Source organism: Sapajus apella, unplaced genomic scaffold (genome assembly GCF_009761245.1).
Source record: "Sapajus apella isolate SASKATOON/1434 unplaced genomic scaffold, GSC_monkey_1.0 scaffold9, whole genome shotgun sequence".
In the NCBI taxonomy this organism is placed as follows: Eukaryota; Metazoa; Chordata; class Mammalia; order Primates; family Cebidae; genus Sapajus; species Sapajus apella.
Window position 1 is genome coordinate 41,827,507 of NW_022436949.1, and position 13,228 is coordinate 41,840,734.

The window sequence follows — 13,228 nt, forward strand, 5'->3', positions numbered from 1 at the left end:
AGGATTTACTTCTTTTTTTGTCCTCTATAGTCGAATGAGATCACTCACTGCTTCCTGAAACTTGTTTTTCTCTTCTTACCCCCATACCCTTGTGCTTGCACACTCTCAATCTTAGTATTTGCCATCACCTCTGTTTCACGCTTCTGTCAAAATCCTATTAATCTTTCAAAGCTTAAATGCCACCTTTCCCTTAAAGCCTTCTCTGACTTGCTGGCTGGAATTTATTTTCTTTTTAATTCCTATTTCTACACTTTGTTTCAACCACTGCCTTGTCTTACAGCCACATGAGCAAGTCTCCCTCTGCTAGAGTGTGGGAGGGAACCCCTCCTAAGCAGGGGTTCTGTTTTACTCATTCCTGTGTCCCACCCAGATCCTTAGTAGATGCTGAGTAAACATTAATGGAGCATTAATGGAATAATGTTTGGATCATCAAATATAGTGTTTTAACCTACATTTTTGCTTATAATTCATGAGGTATTTTTATAAAGCTCTTTTGTAGGTAGTATTTCCTTTCCCTAGTACAACATTGAAAGGTAAACTCAGCAATACATTTTAACAGCCAATATCATTTTAAAACAAGCAAGATGAAAAAGTAATATAGAACTCTTTTAGAGAATACTATTTATTTATTTATTATTTAGAGACATGGTCTCACTCTGACACCCATGCTGCAGTTCAATGGCATGATCACAGCTTACCTTGAACTCCTGGGCTCAAGTGATTCTTCCCCCTCACCCTCCCAAGTAGCTAGGACCATAGGCATGCACCGTCACACCCAGCTAATTTTTTTTTCAAGTTTTTTTAGAGAGAGGCTTTTGCTATGTTGCCCAGGCTGGTCTCAAACTCCTGTCCTCAAGTGATTCTCCTGCCTTGGCTTCCCAAAGCACTGGGATTACAGGCGAGAATACAATTTATGATTTCAGTTACTAAATTACATAGGTCTTCATCCATTTTGGAAATGTATTTACAAAATAGAATTGTGTGGAACTGAAAGACAGCAAAACTGACAATCTAAAGTTTTTTTTTTTTTTTTTTTTTTTAATGCATGGAATTGGTCCATGCTGTTATCTTTGTCTTAAATTTAGAAAGAATTGTCAAATGCAAATTATTCAAGAATCATGAAATGTAAATAACCTGAGGTGGTAATTAGAGGTAGTTTACATATTTCCCTTATGGAAAGAATAGATACATATGGCTGTACACTTTCTGTTTTCATATAGTTCCTGTGTCTCCTGGCAAGAAGTAAAAAGAGAAATTCAGGTTTGAGACACTGGAGAAAATAACAGGATCCCAAAGAAAATGAATGAACAATAGTTACATATACTCACAAAGTTAATCTCAAAAACACATTGATCAGTGAAAAAGCAAATCACAAAAGAATACCTACAGGATGACCCCCTTATGTAAAGTTAAAAAGCAGATAAAGCAATATATGAGAGATGTATACACGTTGTTTAAACTATAGAGAAATCAGAGAATATTAACAAGAAATTCAAGAGTGAACTTTATATGTCTGGGATATAGAAGGAAGCATGGATGGGAAGGGAAATTTAGGAGGAGCTAACAGTTTCCTTCAAAGGTACAGATAATATTTCATTTCTTTTTCTTTTTTTTGAGATGGAGTCTCGCTCTGCAGTGGTGCGATCTTGGCTCACTTCAACCTCCGCCTCCCGGGTTCAAACAATTCTCCTGCCTCAACCTCCCAAGTAGCTGGGACTACAGTTGTGTGCCACCACACCTGGCTAAATTTGTATTTTTAGTAGAGACAAAGTTTCACCATGTTGCCTAGGCTGGTCTGGAACTCTTGACCTCAGGCGATCCACACACCTTGGCCTCCCGAAGTGCTGGGATTACAGATGTGAGCCACCACACCTGGCCATAATATTTTATTTCTTAAGCAGGGTGGTGCATTTTAAAACTGTTCCTATGTGTTATGTACACTGTTGTGTTTATTATATAATTAACATTAAACAATAAATACACAATTGTTCCTCAGTATCCATGGAAAATTGGTTCTAGAATGTCTTGTGGATACTAAAATCCATGACCGTTCAAGTTCCTGATATAAAATGACTGTAGTATTTGCATATAGCTATGCACATCTTCCTGTACACATTAAATCATCTCTAGATTACTTTTTTTTTTTTTTTGAGACAGAGTCTCACTCTTGTCACCCAGGCTGATATGCAATGGTTCAATCTCAGCTCACTGCAACCTCCATCTCTCAGATTTAAGCAACTCTCCTGCCTCAGCCTCTGGAGTAGCTGCAATTACAGGCTCCCGCCACCACACCTGGGTATTTTTTTGTATTTTTAGTAGAGACAGGGTTTCACCAGGTTGGCCAGGCTGGCCTCAAACTCCTGACCTCAGATGATACACTTGCCTTGGCCTCCCAAAGTGCTGGGATTACAGGTGCAAGCCACCGCATCCGGCCTGCTTTTAATATTTAATATAATATAAATGATATGTAAATAGTTGTTAACATTGTATTGAGTAGGGAATAGTGACAAGGAAAAAAGTTTGCATATGTTCAGTACAGATACAATTTATTTTTTGAATATTTTTGAATGGAGATTGCTTGAATCCCCAGATGCAGAACCCACAGTTATCGAGGACTGACTGTGTGCTGTAACTTCACAGCCTGTAGTATGATAGAGAGTTGTGTCAAGAGTTATGCAAAACTGCATGATAAACATAACCACTTTGGGGTATCATTTTTAATCCAAGAGTTGTGGGCAAAACGTCCTAAAATTAAAGCATACTGGGATGTTTTATGAAATGAAACAAAGCATTGGCATGAAGTTTTTAAGATAAAATATGTCCTGTCAAGAAAGTTACTGTTTATGGCAAGCCATTTTTTTTTTTTTTTTTTTTGAGAGACAGAGTCTTGCTCTGTTGCCAGATACCAGGCTGGAGTGCAGTGGCGCGATCTTGGCTCACTGCAACCTCTGTCTCCCGGCTTCAAGCAATTCTCCTGCCTCAGCCTCCTGAGTAGCTGGGACCACAGGTGTGTGCCACCATGCCCAGCTAATTTTTGTATTTTTTAGTAGAGACAGGGTTTCACCATGGTCTCGATCTCCTGACATCGTGATCCGCCCACCTCGGCCTCCCAAAGTGCTGGGATTACAGGCATAAGCCCTTCAGCAAGCCATTTTAAGCTTGACCCCAGACTACTTGGGGTGCTGATTTATTGCCCTTTGTAGTAATAGGTAAGCTGGGGAGACTTTATGGGGCTGATGATATACATAGGCACAAAGGGCCATCACAGAGGGATAACACACTTCAAGACACAACAAATAGGCATCCTTAAAACCTAGGAAGGGTTTTTCAAACACCCTTGATCCTTTGTTCAAATACCCATTGGCTGTCACTTGCCCAAAGGAAAATGTCAGTCTCCCTAACATATGTACATCAAGATACAGTTAAAGTTGTCTGTCAATGTGAGCAGAGCAAGGATATTCAGAAAGTCTAGATTTATGCATTCAGTAGACATGCATTCAGTGCCTACTCATGCTAGCCCATGGGGTTCCAGTGATGAGTAAAAGCATCATTGCTGACCTTTGGAACATATGTCTAGTAAAGAAGATGCACAATAATCAAATAACATACAATCAAATGTATAGTTGAAGACAGCTAAAATGCTATGAAATGACGGTACATGCTGCTAGAACAGAATGTGCTGCGTAAGAGAAGAGTTCAACATAGTAGTAGAATGAATAAAAAAAAAAACGACAACCCTTTCCTGAGGAAGTAACATTTGAGCTGCTATCTGAAGGATGTGTAGAATTCACTTGCTGAATTGTTGGGGGAATCATATTCCAAAAGAGAAACAGCATATGCCAAGGTCTGTAGGCATGAGGTAATATGCATGGTCCATTCTAGAAAATCAAAGACCAGTGTGACTATAGTACAGAGAATGAGGGAAGCAAAGTGGGCATGGGAAGGGCCTGCAAGGCCATGTTCAAGATATGGTTCATTATCTTAAAAGCAATGAGAAGTCATTAAAGTGTTGTAAACAGGGGAATGGCATGATCTGATATACGAAAAGAGTATTATGACTTCAAAGTGTAGAATATACTGAAAGACACAAAAGCAGCGAGACCAGTTAGTGTGAATTGTGAGCCAAACTAGTGGATAATGGTACCTTACCTTGACATGGTAATGGAAAGAAAAAATGTTTTGAGAAGTATTTAGAGATAAAATCCATGGAACTCGAAAATGGATTGAAGATGAGGTAATTGTTAGGGGTGACTTTGGTTTCTGGCTTAAGATGGTTTTGCCATTGACTTGATGCACACATAAGAGAAAGATCAGGAATTTGGTTATACACATGGTTGAGTTGGAGCTTTCAGCGAAAGTACCAAACAGAGATATTGAGAAGGGAGTTGGTTACATGCTGGTGCCTACATGAAGGGAGAAGTTTAGGCTGGAGATAGGAAGGTCTGGGAGTCCCTGATATACAGGTGGTAGATAAATGCTAGGGGCACAGGTGAGGCTTTTGATGGAGGGAGTTTAGAGGGAGAAGAGAAGAGAGCTTAGGACTGAGCTCTGGGAAGCTCTAACAAGAGTGAAAAGGAGTGGTCATAGAGCTCAAATAACCTATGGCACCTGTACATAGTAACCTATCCTTTATAATCCTACAGGGTGTGACACAGGAAAATGAGATGCCCAGATTAAAGTCAATCATTCATTCAATTATACAAAAAGCCTCTAATATGTATCAGTCATTGAGCTAGGCATTAATACTAATCCAAAGAAGAGGAAGGTGTAGACTCTGCCCCTGAGTAGTCCATAATGTGGTAGGAACATCAAGCTTCCAGGCTCCAGCTCCTCAATTTAATTAAAAAAAAAATGAAGCCATGGAGAAATCCATACCCCACCCAAGGGAAACAGTCACCCTTTCCTAGTGAGCCCTTAGATTCTCAAAAGGCAGTATTGCTATCCTCCATGAACAAAGCCAATGGATAGATTCTTTGAGGAATCAACAGTGAGTTTAACAATCAGCACCTACTTAGAGCAGTCTGGGCCTTTTATAAGCAAGAAGGGACTACCAGGAGCAGAGCCAAAGTGTTGCTTGGAACAGTGGCCCTCAACTTTGGCTTTGCATTGGAATTAGATGGAGAGTTTTAAAAATTCTGATGTCAGCGGGCGCAGGGGCTCATGCCTGTAATCCTAGCACTTTGGGAGGCTGAGGCAGGTGGGTCATGAGGTCAAGAGATCGAGACCATCCTGGCCAACGTGGTGAACCCCATCTCTACTAAAAATACAAAAAATTAGCTGGGCGTGGTGGCACATGCCTGTAATCCCAGCTACCTGGGAGGCTGAGGCAGGAGACTCACTTGAATCCAGGAGGCGGAGATTGCGGTGAGCTGAGAATACGCCATTGCACTCCAGCCTGGGCAAAAAGAGTGAAACTCTGTCTAAAAAAAAAAAAAAAAAAAAAAAAAATTCTGATGTCTGGATCCCAGATTCTAATTTAATTGATCTACAATGTGGGCTTGATATTAGGAATTTTTAGAGTTTCCAAGATGATTCCATTGCCCAACCAAGGTTGAGAATCTCTGGTTTAGAGCAATAAACACCCAAAGACTCACCTTTTCCCATCCTTACCAGCTTTTTCCTTCTATGCTTACCTGGAGCGAACCTTTGATTTGTCAATCAAATCTGAGCCTAGCTCACCTACCTGTCTTGAGTCCTATTAGTCAACATTTTTATCTGACTGATTCTATCATAATAAGTATTTATTCTTAGCAAAGCCTATAGTTAGAGTCTAAGTCTCTCCTCAAATAAAAATAATAGTACTTATACTCTTGTCCTTGGTCTTAATCCAAACCTACGTACTTTATGTATTCTGCAGTTTACTCAGGGAATTTCTGCCCCTCTTACCACTTGGGAACAGGGACTAGGACAGAGCCCAAGCAAAGTTTGTGAACTTGGGTTTTGGGGGGCTCAAGAGTCAAGAAGGAGCAAGGAAACCAGAATGTGGACAGTGACTCATGATAAGATTAGCAGCAATCCTGACTTGATCCAGAGTCACAACTGTGATAGTCAATTGTCACTTTCTTAGGGTCACTATTGGACTGTGGAAACCAGCTCCTAAGAGCTGGCATTTATAGGTAAGTCTGAAGTGCCCTCAGCTTCAGAGAAGAGGGTATACGATGATTTGATGCGAACTTTTAGATTCAGCTATTTTTACTTTGACATACTGCAACAATGGGTCATTAAACACTCATGACAATGCATCCAAGAGGTGTCTAGCATAGGTACCCTCACTTCTATGGAAGCCCACAAAGCCAGAGGAGGCCTCCAGGAAAATACCTTTAGTCAAGCAAGATGAGTCTATTCCTTGCTGCAGTTAAGAAGACCACATGCCATGAGGAATCATGGATTGTCTTGAGAAGAGGGAGTTAGAAGGAGCTTAGTTTTCAGATCTCTGCTTGTGTTAAGTGATTTGGGGGAGGATTCAAAGAAGCAGGGGTCTGGATTGGGATCTTTCCGAAAGCAGGCCAATTAGGTGAATGGGTATCTTAATATTTTTTTATTTAGGGGGCAGGAGAAATGGAGCAGAGCTAGAGTGGACATTGGAAAGTAAGCAGTTGCCATTCATATTCTTTGGGAGATGCTTAGTTGTTTTGTGTTGCACAGTGTCTTTGTTTTGAACTCTGTTCAGGCAAGTTTATGGAGTGGTCTTTCTTGTTTACTTTATAATTATCGTGAGTTCTCACCTGATGCTGAGATAATGTGAAGCTGTTCATATTCAGCAGGAAAACACTGTGGCCTAGCTGACAGCAACTAGGCCAGCTACTAGCTGACAGTTGTCAGGGCTATGTTTTCCTTTTTCACCAGATAATTTGGAGTAATGGTAAGGATGACAACAGGGTCAAGGAACGATTAGGGATGAGGAATGGGATGGAATTTAGGAAACATGAGCAGAAAAAACTAATCTAAATAGGCATGATAGGTCTGCCACATTTCTTCACCTAGAAAGCCCAATCATTCCAAGGAAGTGTCTGCTCATTCTCTGAAAATTCGTTTGTATGAATGGGCCAAAATATAAACCTTTTTTCAAAATAGTGTATTTCTTTCATCCTCTTCTCTTTCTTTCTACTCTGTCCTTCCTTCCATACTCTCATTCAATAATTCAAATCAACCAACCAACAACTGACCAGCCAATATTTTATTATGTACCAGGCACTGGGCTAGTGTGTAGTTTTCTATTGCAACATAACAAATGACCACAAATATAATGACTTGAAAAAACAGTGATTTATTAGTTCACAGTTCTGTAGGGAACAAGCCTGGGCATGCCATGGCTGGGCTTTCTGCTTAGGATCTCATGGTGCTAAAATGAAGGTGTCAGCTGGGCTGATTTTCTGTCTGGAGATGCTGAGGAAGAACCTATTTCCAAGTTCATTCGGCTTTTGGCAGAATTCATTTCCTTGAGGCAGAGAGAGTGATTGAAGTTCTTGTTTTCTTGCTGACTGTTGGTCAGGGGCTGCTTGCTGTCAGCTTCTAGAGGCTACCGACAGTTCTCTGCTATGTGGCCCCCATAGGCAGTTCACAATGTGATTACTGATTCTTCTTCCAGGTCAGCATAAGTGTGCCTTTCTCCCACCCAAGTACTAACCAGGCTCAACCCTGTTTAGCTTACAAGATCAGGCAGGACTGGTTGCATTCAGGGTGGTGTGGCTATACACAGGAGTGTATCTTTCTAACATCTTCCTCTGCAACCAACTGGAGAAAATTTTCTACTTTTAAAAGTCTCATGTGATTAGGTCATGTCTAACTGGATAATATCCCTTTTGCCCTAAAATATAACATAATCACAGTTTCTGCCCATACTCAACAGGATAGGATTATACAAGGATAATGGTCACTGGGACTCATCTTGGAATTCTGCCCACCTCAGATCAATACAGATATCAATAATCAATAGTGCTTCCTTCCCTACAAAGAGCACACAGTCTCTCATAAGAGTCAGCCATTTAAACACAATCTGGTATGATAATAGAGTGACATAATTGTAGTAAGATTGATTAAATGGAGGGAAAGAGTACTTTACCTCAAATAGAGGGATTATGGAAATCTCTGTACGGAAGAGAAGCTATGGAAGGGTAAGCTGAATCATCAGGAGAGGATAGGGAAGCTTTCCTGATGGAAGGCTGCCAGGAATAGAAAGAGAGAGAGACAGAGAGAGAGAGAGAGAGAGAGAGAGTGTGTGTGTGTGTGTGTGTGTGTTTGGTATGCGGTGGGAAGATAAGGTGGGAGGCAGGGTTTTTGTCATTGGAGTGTAGTAGACTGAAAAGAGGGGGCCGATAATCTAGACCAGTAACATTCAGAGATAAAGTGGTAGAGCAGGAGCTCGTAAAATAGACCCAGGGAAGAGCAGTAGTCAAAGACCTAGTAGTACTTGTTTTCATTCTCCCCAAGCAAACACTCCTCTGTGGTGGTATGCTTGATTTGGTTAAATAACCACCATGTGAGGTACATGATCATTCTATCTTGCTCTGTGCTTTTAGTAAATAGAACTTCTCACAACAAAGACCCGGAAAGACAGATGTTTCAATTTCCTTTTTTTGAGGGAATGAGATGTTTTTGGATTTGCTACATTAGGACAACACCTTAGAGTAAGACGCTTAAATGATTTATAATTGCCTTATAAAATCACCAGAACAACATTTAACTAACAATAATTGGGGAGCAATTCATGGGAAAGAGTGATCAGTAGACATCTACAATGCATGGAAGGAGGAAAAATGAAAGAGCAACTGTTTCAAAAAGACTTTTTGTGCATAGTATATTAAATTTGAGTATCTGGGGTACAATTAAGAATTAATTGGATAAAAAGACATGAGTCTTCTAACATGACTTTAAAAACAAATACTAATATATTAATTAATTGAATAACAATGAATACACATTGCTGAGGTTTATATGTAAGACCTTGATTTGGGTTTGGGTATGAAAATTTATGGCTACATTAAACTGTAAATTTTTTTAATATTCAGAATATGCTTCTTGATAAAATAGAAATCTAGAACAATAGTGAGCAGAACTCAAACCTTTACGAAAATGCTCTAAGGACAGTAAGTGTTTACTGCCTTATCCCTTAGAGGAAAAAAATATAAAAAGATTCTCTATAATCACCATTATAAGGTAGCACAAGATAATTTTGTCAGGTAGCTAATATGCTTCCATGGCAAGGTGACCAGTCTTTTTGATAAATGAATACATATATTCATATATGTAAAGGTAATGGAATTTTGCTTTTGTGTGGTATAATTCAACAGACATTTCACTAGGAACATCAGTCTAAATGATAGCAAAAGGTCATACTAAAAAGGTTGTTATCAGTAGTAGGAACACACTGAACAATTTGCCAAGGGAGTCAAAGCTCACTTCACCTTAGATAAAATGCAAGCAAGAAGTGTCAGGGTTTGGAAGCTAGGGATATGTTAGCGAAAGAGTTTGGGAAAACCCTTTTGGCAATTTAAAAGGAGAACATATTTATTTCTTAACATGTTCAAAGAAAATTTATTCAGATGCCTACTAAGTGCAAAGCACTGTGCTAAGTACCTAAAAAATCTGAGTCCTACTTAAAGCTTGCTCTTAGAAGCTTTTGGACCATCTGTCTTTCTGTGCTGTTGAAAAAGGCCATCCTAATGGAGCAAAGAAGAATTACCCAAAATATCTCTTACAGCCTGCTTTAGACATTTGATTTCTTATGATTAAAAAAAATATATATCCACATATATGAAGAGAAAGAGTAAAAAAATAAAACTTATGGCCAATGTAGAAAACTGGAGGATTACATCCTGATTCATGGCATAAAACATTAGAAAACAGAAAATAGTTTTTACCAAATGTGTTTCTACCTAGGATATTTTTTTCCAAAGGTAATAATTAAAGTTATCTGTCTTGCTGGAGACAAATTAAAGTGTGTTTTTAAAGCTTGCTGTCTTAAAATATAAGTAAACATTTTGAAACTCAAAACCACTTGAAAAACAAAAACATTTAAAGAATAGTCATCTACACTGGTTTTCATGCCCGATTCCTGTATCTGTTTTGCCTTCCATATTAATGACCTTATCATTCACGTAACTTTCGAAGCTAGGACATTTTGAGTCATCCTCAATTTCCTCCCCTGTCACCCCTTCCTACTTAATCACTGAATCCTATTGATTCTACCTTTGGAATAGCTCTCAAATGTGTACTCGTTTTTTTATTGCTCTTCCTTTTGTTTGAGGTCTCGTTTCTCTCTTGGACCATGGTAATTGCTTACTTAGTCTTTTACAGATTTTGTCAACAAATATTTATTGAACACTAACTGCTGTTATGTTACCTTTGTTATTAAAACTACATTTTAATCTCCTGAATTATTACGTGAGCTCTAGATACCATATCCAACTATTTATTTGATATCTCCATTTAGCTGTCTCGTTAGCAGTCTAAACCTAGCTTACCTAAAGCAGAACTCAGAATTCACCCTTCCTGCTCCCCACCCTCAACACTTCCTAAATTTTTCTCTCTCTTTAGTCAATGGAACTGTCAGGCTTCTGGGAGCTCAGGAGACACCCCAAGAATCATCTTTGATTCATCCATTGTTCACTCCCTCTTATCCAATCGTTCAGCAAATCCTATTGATTTGGCGTCCAACATCGATCCAATCACTTTTTTCTACCTCTGGAATTAGACTACCTGGTTCAAATCTGAGTTCTATCACTTACTATGTTTCCTTGATTTCAAATGGTTTAAAAATCAGACTTTTCAAAGGAGAAAAAAAGGCATCATTTAAAAATTCTAAAATGTGCCTTTACTATCAAGAGCCAAAGTATAAGGACAGGGAGGAAAAGTGTGTTCTGACTTGGTCTTTTTATGTCCCCCAAACTGGCTTTTTTTGACAGAGAAAAGATAGGGTGTGTAGATACTCAATAGGAGTAGAATTAATGCCTAGGAAAGAGTTTATAGTCTGCAGTTTGGTGTTTGGTTAGCACCTCGCAATGATTTATATATTACTGGCATTTATTTGGTGGGGGCAATGATAGAATTGTCTTGCATTCATGTGACTTGCAAATATTGCCCTATATCCAGAAACTGGATTATCCTTTGATATGTAGTAGGGTTTCAAGATAGAAGGTACATTTTTTGAGATATTTTATGTTATCGAGAAGTATTTTGACCTGACACTTTTTAAAAAGCCTAGCTAATTGGGGAACATTATACATCCCCAATTTCTTCACTCCAGAACTCTATAATTTGTCTGAGTGTGTGATTGCTTCAACTAAGTTTATTCTCTTATTTTTCTTATGTCTATTTTTAAGTCAGATTTATTCTTACTTATCCTATCACTATTTTTAATTCTGGTGTCCACAAACACCTCTGCTCTTTTATTTTCTTCTTGAAAGGAATGTCTTCTGCTCTTACGTATGTACAAACTTGAGATATTTAAAAGGCATAAGCCTCTGAGAACTTGTTTATGTTGTCTACTGTAGTCAGGTCTCAGCATTTACACGTTGTAATACACAGTGTTTTATTAATCACTGTCTTTTCATATTTCATTTACATTACAATTACAGCATTAATTACAGTTAATTTTTGAGAAATTGTGTATAGGTAGATTATATTATCTATGATGCTTAGCTTTAGGTCATTAAAGGAATTACTTCAAAACATTTGTTCAATAAAAATGAGTGCTCCATCCGATGGGGTTAAAAATCACTGGTTTTGAAGCCAGCAGGCCACTGAGAAAAGGCCAGAGAAGAGCTGAGGTGGCAGACAGAAGTGGCCTCACAGTTCAGTGGAGGAAGATGGAGACCGTCTGGACATGACAGCGTAGATTCTAACAAGGCAGCAGGGAAGACCCAGAAGAAATCTAGGCTTATACCTGCAACCAGGTAGGAATAACTGCGCATGGATTGGGGGGAGCGGCAGGAAAAGGAAACTCCTCTGCAGATTACAATTCCCTCAGCCAGTACAAAAGTGCTACATAAATTCCCTAGCTGAGCTCACTGCAGGAGAAGCCAAAGAAGAAGGGGCGGGGAGGACCGCGAATCTGACTATTTATTTCTTTTTTTTTTTTTTCCCATTTATTTATTTTATTGCATTTTAGGTTTTGGGGTACATGTGAAGAACATGCAAAATTGTTGCATAGGAACACACGTGGCAGTGTGATTTGCTGCCTTCCTCCCCATCACCTACATCTGGCATTTCTCCCCCTGCTATCCCTCCCCAGCTCCCCACCCCCCACCGTCCCTCCCCTATTTCCCCCCAACTGACCCCAGTGTGTAGTGCTCCCCTCCCTGTGTCCATGTGCTCTCATCGTTCGACACCCGCCTATGAGTGAGAACATGCGGTGTTTGATCTTCTGCTCCTCTGTCAGTTTGCTGAGAATGATGGTTTCCAGGTTCATCCATGTCCCCACAAAGGACCCAAACTCATCGTTTTTGATGGCTGCATAATATTCCATGGTGTATACGTGCCACATTTTCCCTACCCAGTCTATCATCGATGGGCATTTGGGTTGGTTCCAGGTCCTTGCTATTGTAAACAGTGCTGCAATGAACATTCGTGTGCACGTGTCCTTATAGTAGAACGATTTGTAATCCTTTGGATATATACCCAGTAATGGGATTGCTGGGTCAAATGGAATTTCTATTTCTATGTCCTTGAGGAATCGCCACACTGTCTTCCACAATGGTTGAACTAATTTACACTCCCACCAACAGTGCAAAAGTGTTCCTACTTCTCCACATCCTCTCCAGCATCTGTTGTCTCCAGATTTTTTAATGTTCGCCATTCTTACCGGCGTGAGATGGCATCTCAATGTAGTTTTCAACATACGCAAGTCTATAAACGTAATTCACCACATAAACAGAACCAAAGACAAAAACCACATGATTATCTCAATTGATGCAGAGAAGGCCTTTGACAAAATTCAACAGCCCTTTATGCTAAAAACACTCAATAAGCTAGGTATCAATGGAACGTATCTCAAAATAATAAAAGCTATTTATGACAAACCAACAACCAATATCATACTGAATGGGCAAAAACTGGAAGCATTCCCCTTGAAATGTGGCACCAGACAAGGATGCCCGCTCTCACCACTGCTATTCAATATAGTATTAGAAGTTCTAGCCAGAGCAATCAGGCAAGAAAAAGAAATAAAGGGCATTCAAATAGGAAAGGAGGAAGTCAAATTGTCTCTATTTGCAGACGACATGATTGT